Genomic DNA, 12,632 nt, shown 5'->3' with positions numbered 1-12,632 from the left:
TTAAAAAGAAAGTTAACTAAGAGTCTGCTGAAATACTGTGCTACCCAAGTGCCCCATATTGACTCACTCTAACCCCTCTGTTTTCTCTACACACACAGAGCACAGCAGCCCAGCATTATACTCCCAGGCCTCAAAAACAGCATTCTTAAATAATGTAATTAACTGCATGAGCATAAGGCTTCTAAAGTTGCTGGAACATCTTCCAGTGCTACAGAGTATAGCTCTCCAGATCTCCCATTTTAGCATCCAAAAAGTGGCTTCCCCATCTACTAACCCTAAAGATGACAAGCTTCATTCATATCTGAGCTCCCAATCCTAGTACTAGAGTTGGGAGAAGCTGCCAGAGAAACAGGCCCACAAGAGCAGAGGAACATGATAACAGTCACCAGTCTTCTAGTCTTAAATATGAATGAACTAAGAACCACCAAATGTATGATGAGACTGAAGACCAAATAAATAACATTTCTGACCAAAAAGAAACAAGTATAAACTAGTGAACAGAAGAGCACTCTTAAAAACAAAACTGCAGTATTTACTGAGGAATTTGAAAAATTAATACATCCACTGGAGAAGAACATCAGGCTATGAAAAAAAAAATAAGAACTCTTGGAAAATAACATATTACTGTGTTCCTGGGACCCCTGTGATTTAGTATCATAATCTGAAAAAAAAACAAAAACCTGAATTTTCTATTTGAACGAAAAATTTTAGCTCCCTTTCCAAGAAATATCTATTAGATGTATCAATAAGTAGCATAATTAGCAAATTTTATTTTTTACTTCATACTTTATTTTTACAGCAAATTTTAAATAGTAAAACTTTTCATTCTAAGATGAACGTAAATAATAGCAATAAAGATATCATTAACTGAAAAGTAAGCAAAGATATGTACATCATACAGAAACAAAGTATAAAATCACTTGCTGAATGTTTTTATATGTCCTTAATAAATGTATCATTCATGTGCACGCTGGCACAAGAATTATGAGCCACATTTGCATATAAAAATAAAACGTTTTTTTCTGTATTACATAGAAATATTTAAGTAAATTTATAAATGCATGATCCATATAAATAATTTACATATATAACTGACAAACTGCTAGTTCTTGTATTTTTAATTTTACTGTTTCTAAAACAAATCAAAATTCTAACAAGTATAATATAAAAATTTTTTTCAGCCTACAAGAAATTAATATGTTCTCTCTTTACCTACACAGTTTTTTAATTACCTATTTTTATTTTTTTGGTCTTTTCAGGGCACACCTGCAGCATATGGAGGTTTCCAGGCTAGGGGTCTAATTGGAGCTACAGCTGCCAGCCTACACCACAGCCACAGCAGCATCAACACCAGATCTAAGCCACAGCTCATGGTAACGCCAGATCCTCAACCCACTGAGTGAGGCCAGAGATTGAATCTGCATCCTCGTGGATGCTAGTCAGGTTTGTTAACTACTGAGCCACAACGGGAACTCCCTTAATTACCATTTTGAATGAACTCTGTATCTGTTACATGAGTTAAATGTATAAAAGCAGGATTGTACTGCTTTAGATTATAATTAACACACATTTTATAAAACTTAATACCTGGAATAAAGTATAATGGATAAGAAAACCTAGTATTAAATATTTTTAAATAAGAAATACAATGATTAATTCTCAAATAAATACTATGAGGTCTTAAGGTCATTGCAGGAAGTAAATCATAATTATTATTTTTTTTGGTCATATCACTGCATGTGGGCATTCCTAGGCCAGTGGTCAAACCCACGCCACAGCAGTAACCCAAGCCGCTATAGTGACAACGCCAGATCATTATCCATTAGACCACCAGGGAACTCCCATAATTTTACTGATATGTACGTTAGAATAGAGATGTATGTTAGAGTACCCTTTATTCCAATAAAATAGAGTTCACTATGTACATTTATGAATACAAAAACTTACACATGGGTGCACCATTCAATGCTTTATGCCCTGCTGTAGCTTCTAGAGAATATCAACGTGTAAATCCCTTTGCAGGATGGAATACTCTAACTATTCAAATGGCTTTGAGACAGTGGTGAGGGCTGAGGAGGCATCAAGGATCACATTAGTGGCAGATTTTGGTTCCTGCCCCTCACAGATTTGTGAACAATGGCAAAACACAAAAACAAAAAACCTGTACATCTATTAGCCTCACAAGGGAGGGAAACAGTGAAATCTGTTAAAACGTTTGACATCATATGAAACTTTTCAAGTTGAATTTTGCTAGCATAAATCTAGCACATCTAGATTTTACATAAGCTTAGTCTGATATGCATTATTCAAATTCAGATATGTTCTAAGCACTTTTATTTTCCTAATTTTAAAAAATATGTCCCCACTCTAGCACATTTTCATATTTTCTCAGTCTATCCAAACAGGCCTGTCACCTTTTAATGCCAAAATTGCTTCCTCCTCAAAGTACTTCTCTGATTTTTGTTCAGTTTTTATTTCTTTTGCCATTCTCTTAAATGTCAAAATATAATGTTATCATGGAAGTTAGTATGTTCTATTGTACATTACAGCTATTTACCTTCTGTTTATATGTCATATTTATTTTTTTCCATTTTTAATTTCTCTTTTTGTATTAAAGTATAGTTGACAGGAAGAGTTCCCATCGTGGTGCAGCAGAAACAAATCCAACTAGGAACCATGAGGTTGTAGGTTCGATCCCTGGCATTGCTGTGGCTGTGGCATAGGCAAGAGGCTGTAGCTCCAATTAGATCCCTAGCCTAGGAACCTCCATATGCCACGGGTGCGGCCCTAAAAAGCAAAAAAAAAAAAGTTATAGTAGACAAACAATATTATATCAATTCCAGTGGTGCACAATGATGTGACATTTCATATGCATCACAAATTTATCAGCACAATAAGTCTAGTAATCATCTGTTACCTTACAAAGTTACTGCAGTATTATTGACTATATTTGCTGTGCTCTGCATTATATCTCCTGACATATTTATTTTATAACTGGAAGCTTATAACTCTTAATCCCCTTAACCTATCCCCCCCCAAACTCCTTCCTCTTTAGCAACTACCAGTTTGTTCTCTGTTTCTATGTTTTTCTTTTGTTGTTGTTGTTTTTTAGATTCCATACACAAGTGAAACCATATGGTATTTTTCTATTTATGCTGACTTATTCCCTTAGTATAATAGCCTCTAGGTCCACCAATGTTGTTACAAATGATAATATTGCTTTCTTTTTTATGGGTAATATTTTTCATTGTATAAATATACCATGTATTTTTATCCATTCATCCATCAATGGACATTTAAATTGTTTTTATGTCTTGGCTATTGTACATAATCTTCAATGAACATAGAGGTGCATATTTTTCAAATTGGTGTTTTCATTTTCTCCAGATAAACATCCAGAAGTGGAATTGCTAGATTGTACAACGTTCTATTTTTTGTTTTTTGAAGAATCTCCATATACTTGCTATTGTAGCTGTACCAATATATAATCCCACCAACAGTACTGGAGGGATTCCTTTTCTCAACATTTTCACCAATGTATTTTTGTTATATTCTTGATAATAACCATTTTAATAGGTGTGAAGTGGTATCTCATGTGGTTTTGATTTTCATTTTCTTGATATTAGTGATGTTGAGTATCTTTTCATGTGTGGGTTGGCCATCTGTACATCTTCCTTGGAAAAATGTCTATTCAAGTATGCTATTCTATTTTTAATCAGATTGGGGGGTTTTTGATATTAAATTGTATGAGTTCTTTATATATTTTAGATATTAACTCCTGACTGGATATATCACTAGCAAATGTCTCCTTCCATTTAGTAGGTTGTCTTTTTGTTGTTGATGGTTAACTTCTCTGTGCCAAAACTTTCTAGTTTGAAGTAGTCTCATTTATTTTCATTTTTATTGCTCTTTCCAGAGGAGACAGATTTAAAAAAATTATGTAGTGCTAAGACTGACATCAAAGAGCATACTGCTTATGTTTTTGTCTAGTTTTATGGTTGCAGGTCTTAAACATTTGACTCTTTAATCCATTTTAAGTTAACTTTTGTATAAGTTGGAAGAAAGTGGTCCAGTCTCATTCTTTTGCATGTAGCCATAGAGGTTTCCCAAAACTGTCAATTGAAGAGGCTGTCTTCCCCACTGCATAGTAGTGAATCATTTATAGTAAGTTAATTGGCCATATGAGCATTGGTTTATCTCTGGGCTCTCTATTCTGTTCCATTGATCTATGGATCTGTTTTTGTGCCAGTATCATACTGTTTTGATTGCTATAGCTCTGTAGTACATTTCTGAAATTAGGGAATGTGATACTCCAGCTCTGTTCTTTCTTAATAGCTTTGTTTTTGTGGAGTAATTTGAGTTTTCAAACAAATTTTAGTATTATATAATCTAGTTCTGTGAAACACACCATTGGTATTTTGATAAAGATTACATTGAATCTGTAGAATGCTCTGGGTACTATGGATTAATGATGCTAGCAGATCCCTTGTGGCACAGAGGGTTAAGTATCCAGTGTTGTCACTGAAGAAGTTCAGGTTGCTGCTATGGCTTGGGTTCAGTCCTGGACCCAGGAACTTCCACATCTTGAGGGTGTAGCCAAAACAACTCCAATATTAATTCTTCCAATCCATTTTCATGGCATAGCTTTTCATTTTTTTTGTGCATCATCTTCAATTTTGTTCATCATTTTCTTATAGTTTATAGAATACAGGACTTTCACCTCCTTAGTTAAATTTATTTATAGGTATTTTGTTCTTTTTGATGAAATTGTAAGATTGTTTTCTAAACTTCTTTTTCTGATAATTTGTTATTCGTGTATAAAAACACAACAGATTTCTGTATATTGATTTCATATCTTGAAACTTCACTGAAATTAAAATATCAAATATTCTAATGAATTTTTGATAGCATCTTTAGGATTTCCTATATATGTCATCTGTAAACAGTGATAATTTTACTTCTTTTCCAATTTGAACTCCTTTTCTTTCTCTTGTCTGATTGCTGTGGCTAGGGCTTCCAATATTGTGTTGAATAAGAGTGGTGAGAGTGGACGTCCTGTCTTATTCCTGATCTTAGAGGAAATGCTTTCAGCTTTTCACTATTGAGGATGATGTTAGCTGTTGGATTGTTATGCATAGCCTTTATTATGTTGAGGTAGGTTCCCTATAGGCCTACTTTCTGAAGAGTTTTTTTTTTTTTAATCATAAGTGGGTATTGAATTTTGTCAAGCTTTTTTCTGCATCCATTGAGATGATCATATGGTTTTTATTGTTTAGTTTGTTATTGTGGTGTATCACACCAATTAATTTGCAGATATTGAAAGATCTTGCATTCCTGGGATAACTCCCACTTGATCTCATGGATATGTGTATCTTTAGATCTGAAGTAAGTCTTTTGTAGGCAGCACATATGTGAATATTTTTTTAAAAATCTATTCATCATATGCTATTTGATTGGAACATTTAGTCTATTTAAAGTAATTATTGATAGATATATACTTACTGCCATTTTGTTAACTGTTTTCCAGATGTTTTTGTAGTTCTTTTCTGTTTCTGCATTCTTCTATTGCTATTTTTTCTTGTGATTTAATGACTTTCTTTAGTGTCATTTTTTTATTTCTTTTTATTTTTTATTTGTCTGTAGTAGGTTTTTGGTTTGTAGTTACGATTAGGTTCATACACAACAATGTATGTATATAGCATACATCTATTTTAAGTCAATGGTCGTTTAAGCACATTCTAAAAGCGCTACAGTTTTACTGTTCCCCCAAGTTTTATGTTTTTTGATATCATATTTTACATCTTTGTATTTTGTGTATCCCTTAACTAATTTTAGATGTAATTTTACTATTTCATCTTTTAACCTCCATACAAGCTTTATAATGACTATATTTACTATATATTTGCCTTTACCAGTAAGTTTTTTTCCTTTCATAATTTTCTCACTTCTAGTTATGGCCTTTTCTTTTCCTTTTAAAGAAATAAATGCCTTTAACATTTCTAACAAGGCCAGTTCAGTGATGATGAACTCCTTTAGTGTCTGCTTGTCTGGGAAGCAATTTATCTCTCCTTCAACTTTAAATAATAACTTTCCTGGGTGGATTATTCTTGGTTGTAACTTCTTCCTTTCAGTGCTTCGAATATACCATGGCAGTTCCTTCTGACTTGTTAACATTCTGCTGAAAAATCAGCTGATAATCTTATGAGTTCCCTTGTACATACATAACTAGCTGTTTTTCTCTTATTGCTTTAAAGAACCTCTCTAAGTTTTGACATTTTAATCATAATGTGTCTAAATGTGAGTCTTTGGGGGTTCATATTTTTAGGGACTTTCTGTGCTTCCTGAAATTGAATGTCTGTTTCCTTTACCAGGTTAGGAAAGTTTTCAACCATTATTTCTCCAAATACATTTTCTGTCTTTTCTCTCTTGCTTCTCCTTCTGGGAGCCCTATTACGCAAATATTAGTATACTTGATGTTAATTCACAGGTCTCTTAAACTATTTTCAATTTTTAAATTTTTTTCTTTTTTCTGTTCTGATTGGTGATTTCTCCTACCCTGTAATCCAGATCACTGATTTGCTTTTAATTGCCTCTAGTGTATTTTTCTTCTCAATTATTATACTCTTCCATCCTGATTGGGTCATTTTTAATATTTTCTATCTCTTTGTTGAAGTTTTCACTAAGTTCATCTGTTCTTCTCCTGAGTTTGATGGCATCATCTGGTTATTACTTTCAACTCTTTATCTGATAAAGTGTTTATCTCTATTTCATTTAGCTCTTTTTCTGAGATGCTGTCTTTTTATTTTGTTTGGAAGGTATTCCTCTGTCTCCTCAATTTGCCTAACTCTGTTTGTTTCTACATATTAGGTTTATCAGCTACATCTTGAAAGAGTGGCCTTATGTAGAAGGTATTCTGTTGGGCCCAGTAGTGGACTCCACCCTAGAAACCAGAGCCAGATTCCCCAGAGTTATCCCCTGTGTATGCTATATGGGCCATCTGGTGGTTGGGACACAACTGCTACAGCTGCTGTGTTTCATGGGACTGACCCCTGGCCAACCTGGCTATGTGGCTCATCCATGACTGCTGTTAATGCTCTACTTGGCAGGCCTCGTCCCCAGCCCAGCTGTGTGTGGGACCTGGCTGTGACTGATATGGGCACAATGATTTGCAGGGTTGGTGCCCCAGAATGGGAGCCTCTTTAGGGGGTGTCAGTGTAGAACACGACTGCCTTTTGGGTTTGTGGTGGTGCCTTCCCAGAGTGGGAGCCACTCTGGGGAAGCACTGCTGGATGGCCAGGACCATCTTCTGGGTAGGGCAGGGAGGGACCACTTGGAGAGGCCAGCCAGTGCAGTCAGATTGGACAGGGCTAGTTCTCAGGGGAATGCCAGGGTGAGGTATGTAGTATTATTTATGTTCATACAGGATAACATAAATGTCTCATGCCAGCACCAGGACAGCTAGGTGGAAGGATGATCAAAAAAAAAAAAAAGCTTGCCAGTACTTTCATCCCTGGACAAAATTCCCACTGAATCTCTGTCCCTCCCACACACATCCTGAAATTAGTCAGTGAATTTCCTTCTTATACGCTCCAGGCACTTTTCAAGCTAATGCTTCTTCACTGGGACTCAGAATAAATGGGTTTTTGTGTGAGCTTTTCTAGAGTGGAGTCTTGTTTTCTCACAGCTCTCTGACTTTCCTGGATGTAAGCCCTGCTGGTTTTCAATGTGAGACATTACGGGGGCTCATCTTCCTGGTACAGGTCCCCTGTGTTGGGGAACCCAATGTAGGGCTTGGGCCCCTTGCTCCACAGGGGAAACCCTATAGCTATGATATGTCTTCCACCTATAGATCAGCACACTGTGGGTGGGAGTTCTTACTACGCTGTGTTTCTACCTCCTATATTTCTTTATGTGGGCTTTTTATAATATCCCTGGTTGTAGAAAATCTGTTCTACTAATCATCAGAACATTCTCAGGGACAGTTACTCTGTGTGTAGTTGCAGTTTGGTGTGTCCACACGAGGTAAACTCAGGATCTTTCAACTCTACCACCCTGGTCTGGCTCCTCCGTGATTCATCTTCTTTCCTAGACTATGAGTTCCTTCTTGGCAGGCTCTGCCTCTGAAACATTTTTGTATAATTTCTCAATAATGCTACAAATACTGCATACAGTTAATTTCAATAAGCATTTTTACTTATGTTGGAGTAAATGGAAATTTTAAATATATACATCCCTTTCTCAGATTAAATTCATCTTCAAAATTTCAAGATGGATGGTATGCCAACATTCATGCAAATGAAAAACAGGAGTTTTATTAACTACAAGCTCAAGTAACTATTAAAAAGTCAGAATTTTACTTGGATATTTTGACAGAAGTATAAGTGTCTATAACAAGGGTGATAGCTATGGTACTATATATGGCAATAACCCTCTATCATGGTTTTATAAACGCTATAGTAATATATTTCAAACTTTAAGAACACTGGAAAACTGGAGGACATCTGAAATAGAATAATTAAAAATATGAAGATGTGGGGGGTTCAGTTCAAGGTAATGATGTAGCAGACCCTTGAACTCATGTCCTCCAACACACACACCAAATCTATGGAAATAAATGGGAAAATCCCTCTGAAAGAAACTCAGAAGCTAGCTGAGTGACTCCTATGCATCAGGCAATCAAGATAACACCCACATCAAAACATGTAGGAGAGGCCAAAGCAAACTCTCTCCACAATCATCAGGGCTACTCATAGCCAAGAGGGAGCTCATAACTTCCTGCATCTCTGTTTGATCTCCACACTTTATACCCCACTTTTTATACTTTTACTTAAGAGATGGGCCCCTAAGACATCCAGCTTTGAAAGTTGGTGGGGTTTTCACACACAATACTCACAACAAAAGACAAACTCTTAGAAAGATATTAAGGAGGAGTTCCTGTCGTGGTGCAGTGGAAACAAATCTGACTAGGAACCATGAGGTTGCTGGTTCAATCCCTGGCCTCACTCAGTGGGTCAAGGATCCGGCATTGCCGTGAGCTGTGGTATAGGTCACAGACTCGGCTCGGACCTGTCGTTGCTATGGCTGTGGCATAGGCCGGCAGCTGTAGCTTCGATTAGACCCCTAACCTGGGAGGGAACCTCCACATGCCATGGGTGTGGCTCTAAAAAGAAAAAAAAAAAAAGAGGTCAATGTGGACCTACTGTGGTGATACCCCTAGGATCCAGCAGCAGACTAAAACACAGCCACCATTTCCATAAAAGAAGGCTATGTGTTTAACTTAACAGCTGTAATCTGAGGTGCCTATTTTAGGCACATATAAACAGGCTGACTGCAAAACTCTGCACATATTTTAGTCACACATAAACAGGCTGACTGTAAAACTCTCCAGAGACCAGGAGGAAAGCAACTCTTTCACACTCTCTCTGCCTTGATCCAGGTTTCTGATATGTCTCAGAGAAACTTATGTACATGTCTAAAACCCTCGGATAAAATAGACTTTAATAAGAGACAAAGAAGGTCATTATATAAAGATAAAATGGTCCATCCAACTAGAGGATAAAACATATGCAAATATTTGTGCATCCAATATAGCAAATATAAACTGATCTAATGGGAAAAACAGACAGCAGTGCAATAAAAGCAACCCACTAACATCAATGGGTAGATCATCCAGACTAAAAAAAAAATAAATCAATAAAGATATAATGGACTAGAGTGACATGTTAGACCAGTTGAACTTAACAGACATTTACAGAACATTCTATCCTAAATAAGCAGAATATACATTCTTCTTATGCTCACAAGGAAAATCCTCCACAATATATCATGTTAAGCCAAAAACAAGTCTTTATAAATTTAGGAACACTGAATTCACATCAAGCAACTTTTAGAGCTACAATGGTACAGAACTAGAAATGAATTACAAGAAGAAAACTGGAAAATTCATAAATACATTAAAATTAAACAAGCTGTTACTGAATAACCAATGTGTCAAAGAAGGGAAAAAAAGAGAAATCAAAAAATATCTTGAAACAAATGAAAAAGAGAATACAATATATCAAAGCTATACAATTTACCAATATAATATACCAATATGCCAAAGATACAAGAGAAACAGTTCTAGAGTTTAGTAATAAGTGCCTACATTAAGAAAGAAAATATCTGAAATAAATAATCCAACTTTATATCCTAAGGAACCAGTAATACTCCAAGGAATTAGTAAAAGAAGAACTAAGTATGAAGTTAGTAAAAGCAAGGAAATAAGAAAGATCAGAGTAGAAATAAATGAAATAGAGACTAAAAAAACAATCAAAATGATCAGTTGAACTCACAGCTTTTTTTTAAATTACTCAATGAATTTTATTACATTTATAGTTGTACAACAACCATCACAACCAAATTTTATAGCATTTCCATCCCATACCCTCAGTATATCCCCTCACCTCCCAATGTCTCATTTGGAGACCGTAAGTTTTTCAAAGTCTGTAAGTCAGTATCTGTTCTGCAAAGAAGTTCATTGTGTCCTTTTTTTAGATTCCACAGGTAAGTGATAGCATTTGATGTTGGTGTCTCATTGTCTGACTGACTTCACTTAGCATGATAATTTCTAGGTCCATCCATGTTGCTAAAAATGCCAGTATTCCATTCCTTTTAATGGCTGAGTAATATTCTATTGCATATATGTACCACCTCTTCTTGATCCACTCCTCTGTCGATGGACGTGTAGGTTGTTTCCATGCCTTGGCTATTATACCTAATGATTCAGTGAACATTGGAGTACATGTGTCTTTTTGAGTCATGGTTTTCTCTGGGTAGATGCCCAGGAGTGTGACTGCTAGATCAAATGGTAGTTCTATTTTTAGTTTTCTGAGGAATCTCCATACTGTTTTCCACGGTGGTTGCACCAATTTAAAATCCCACCAACAATGTAAGACAGTTCCTTTTTTTCCACACCCTCTCCAGCACTTATTGTTTGTAGACTTTTTGATGATGGCCATTCTGGCTGGTGTAAGGTGGTACCTCATAGTGTTCCACTTGAATTTGCATTTCTCTAATAATGAGTAATGTTGAATATTTTTTCATGTGTTTTTTTGGCCATCTGTATGTCTTCTTTGGAGATATGTCTGTTTAGATCTCCTGCTCATTTGTTGATGGGGTGAAAGCAAGGAAATAAGAATGATCAGAGTAGAAATAAATGAAATAGAGACAAAAAAAAATCAAAATGATCAGCTGAACTCACAGCTAGTTTTTGAAAATGATAAAAAACAGACAGACCTCTAGACTCACCAAGAAACAAGAGAGGAATCAAATAACTAAAATCAGAAACAAAGAGATGTTATAACTGAAACCACAGAAGGATAATAAAAAAATACTAAGAACATTAACACACAAATTGTATAACCTAGAAAAAAAATGGAAAAATCCTAGAAACATATAGCCTACCAAGAGAGAATCAAGAAGAAATAGAAAATATGAACAGAATAACAAGAAAGTAGATTAAATCAGTGATCAAAACTTCCCAACAAATAAAAGTCCAGGACCAGCTGGCTTCATTGGTGAAATCCACCAAACATCTAAAGAACTAATGCCAATCCTTCCCAAGTTCTTCCCCAAAAGGAGAATAGAAAGTAACTCAGGCCAGCATCACCCTGATGTCTAAGCCAGACAAAGACATTATATGAAGAAAAAAGTACAGGAAAATCTATCTGATGAACATGGATGTAAAAACATTCAACAAAATATTAGCCGAACCAAATTCAACTACTCATTGAAAGGATAATATGCTATGACCAAGTGGAATCCATCCTTGAGATGCAAGGATGTTTCATCATAAGCAAATCAGCTAAGGTGACAGAACACCTTAACAGGATAAAGGATAAAAATCACAACCATTTCAATTGATGCAGAAAAAGCCTTTGACAAAAGTAAACATCTTTTTAGGCAAAAAAACTTCAGCTTTTAATAAATTACCTCAACCCAATAAAGTCCATACGTGATAAGCTTACAGGTAGCATCATACTCAAAATGAAAAACTGAAAACTTTTCCTCTAAGATTTCAATGCTCACTCACTCTCATCACTTTTTTTTTTTGGCTGTGCTCACAGCTTGTGAAAGTTCCTGGGCCAGCGATCAAACCTGTGGCACAGCAGTAACCTGAGCCACTGCAGTGACAACACAAAGTCCTTAACCCACTCTGCCACAAGGGAACTCCTCTCATCACTTTTATTCAACACAGTATTGGAAGTTATCCAGGACAATTAGGAAAGTAAAAGAAATAAAAGGCATCATATTGGAAAGGAAGAATAAAACTATCTCTACTCACAGATATGATATACGTAGAAAAAACCCTGGATACTTCACCAAAAAACGTTTAGAACTAATAAAGCAATGTATCCAAGTTGCAGGATATAAAATAAATATATACATAAATAAATTGTATTTATATACACTAATAATAAACTATCAGAAAGAGAAATTAAGGAGAAAGTCCAATTCACAATTGCATCAAAACTAAGACATTTAATAAAGAATAAACTTAACCAAGGAGGTGAATGGCCAGTACAGTGAAAACTTCAAGACAGTGAAAAAATAAATTGAATAAGATACAAATGAATGGAACAATAGTCCATGCT

The sequence above is a fragment of the Sus scrofa genome, chromosome 13 (genome assembly GCF_000003025.6).
Source record: "Sus scrofa isolate TJ Tabasco breed Duroc chromosome 13, Sscrofa11.1, whole genome shotgun sequence".
Lineage (NCBI taxonomy): Eukaryota > Metazoa > Chordata > Mammalia > Artiodactyla > Suidae > Sus > Sus scrofa.
The sequence above is the reverse complement of the archived record's forward strand: the minus strand, read 5'-3'. Positions refer to the sequence as shown.